Source organism: Pinus tabuliformis, chromosome 1_1 (genome assembly GCF_031772625.1).
Source record: "Pinus tabuliformis cultivar Carrire ecotype Pingquan chromosome 1_1, CPIR1, whole genome shotgun sequence".
Lineage (NCBI taxonomy): Eukaryota > Viridiplantae > Streptophyta > Pinopsida > Pinales > Pinaceae > Pinus > Pinus tabuliformis.
The window spans coordinates 393,165,246-393,167,770 of NC_142297.1; positions in this window are offsets into that span (position 1 = coordinate 393,165,246).

Here is a 2,525-nt window from a genome sequence, read left to right on the forward strand (position 1 = left end):
CTATAGAAGAAGTTCAACCGCCGCAGAAGGACAGTAATACTGATCCTAGTCTGGGGGCAAATACTTGTGTAACTGAACCAGTTCCATCTGTAACTGGTCCAGAGAGTTTTGTTCCTCAAACATATGTCGCTGTTGATACAACCCCTTCTTCGGCACCGGAAATCTATTACGGACTTGACGGTCTTCCTCTTCCACCTAGTCTGATTGCGATAGAGGAAATTATAGAGGAACCGAAAGTATCCACTCCAACTCATTTTGGAGTAGGGGTCACTCTATTTCCTGCTACAACAGAAGTTTGTCCATCACCAGTGGAAGTTCCTGTAGAATCACTAGGCAATCAATTGCATAGACTCAAAATGTCTGAACAACCGTCGACATCTAGGACTGTGTCAAATGACACGGCGACGGCAGAATTACCTGCTGCAAATCCAACAATGTTCGCTGGCATACCATCTGTCCCAACTAGCTCTCAATCGCTAGAAGGAGTCCACCAAGGGACTATCTCGGCAGTATGGTCTGTTCCTGTTTGTTCCGGAGTAATGTCTGGTAACTCTTATGGTGAGACTCATCAAATTGACCCTTTTGGGAATCAACTTAGGCCATCCAGTCCTCCAGGACAATCAATTGCCTTGAGTTCTGGATTACCACTGTATGGGGGGCAGTATGCCCTTTCATTACCCCCTCTGGGAGGGTACCCATACGGGAGTTCTCAACCTTATTCAAGTTATGGTGGAATTGCAACGAGTAGTTGGGTACCTATGCTATCCCAGCCACCAAGAGTTGTATATTCTATGCAACAGTGTGTACCTGTGACGAACATCCCAACTACACCGGCTATTGTAACCGTGTCGCAAGTTCAAATGATGCATGCTGTATGTCAACCTCAGATTTCTCAGGTTCTCATACAACAGCCCCTTGACCCTGCGACCCAACCACAATCGCCTACTGGTGGGGCGACACAAGTACAATCAGGTACAATCACCCCACATCTTGGTCCAATGGTTAGTATAGCACAACAACCCATGGTATCGCAACCGTGGATAGTGCAATACCAACAGCCACAATTCCAACAAGTGTACCAAGGTTCTGAACAGCAAATCTTTGCGAATACTGGACAACCATATATCCAAAATGGCCAAAATCAACCACTTTATAGTGGTCAAGTCCATCAACCGTATCAATCATACCAACATCAACTGCATTATGCTGGTATGCAAAGACCAACTGTTCAGGCAATTCCATCGTACCCTGGTTACGCTTCCCCTAACTTGAATCAACAGTTACCATTCGTGGCAACTTTAGAGTTGCCTGATTTACATCGGTTAACCAATGATCCAATTGCTTACGCCCCATGGTGGCCAGTGATCCCGCACAAACTTCCATCCGACATTCCTAAATTCAATGGAAATCCAGGTGAAGACCCGTCGAATCATGTGATGACATTTCATCTATGGTGTTCGTCGAACACTTTAAATGATGATTCGATAAGGCTTCGCCTCTTTCAAAGGACATTGACAGGTCCAGCGGTGAAATGGTATATAGAATTTCCAAGAGCTTCGTTCGACAATTTTAGCTCCCTTGCCACGACATTCTTAACCCACTTTCAATTACCAATAAGGTATGAAACGGGAACAGAGATATTGACTAACTTCAAACAGACAACCGCAACTCATATATCAGATCATATACATGAGTGGCGACGTCGACGAAGAATGGTTAAAACATACGTTCCTGATCAGCTTTTAGCTGAGTGGTTTATAAAGTCGTTACTTCCGGCCATAACGGAAGATGTGGCAAAGGGGGGAGTCGTAACAGAAGAGCAGGTTATCGCTCGTGCACAATATTTGGACTTAGTATATGCTCAGTCCGGCACGCTCTATGACAAAATACCAGATGCCCCTAGACCAGAGTTTTCAATCCCTCCTCCTCCTAAATCAAATAGTGACTCTCATGCCGGCGATGGCGTGATTGGCACGGCAAACACGAATCCGAAAAGGACCAATCAAAAGAAGGCCGTAAGGATTCGAATCAAAATGCGCATGAAGAAGTTCTTGCTTCGGAAGTAAATGCCGTATCGACAGATAAAGGCAAAGAAACCAATCAACCAGGAAGCAAGAAGAAGCAAAATCAAAGGAAGAAGAAAAAACAAGGAGAGACATCTCCTCGAAGAACTTCTCCTGGAAAAGGGAAACCATATTTTGGGTGTCGAATATGTGGAGAGGATCACTGGACAACAGATTGTCCGTTCAAAGCTGAGTTTAAAAGATTCATAAAGAATTCACAAACCCCAGCTGTATTAACTGATTCATTTCCCGATCCAAGTCAGAATCTGGTTGATAGTGGAAATGCTTCCCCATCACAAGTTATGATGTTGTCAAGTTTTAAGCACCAAGATGATGCTTTAATTTCAACATTAAACAAAAGCTATGGAAATTCACAGTTGTTGAATGGCGAGAGAAAAGGTCGATCAGGCAGTTCGACAACAACTTCGACAGAAGTTGTGCCGCCATCCAATACAAGAAGCA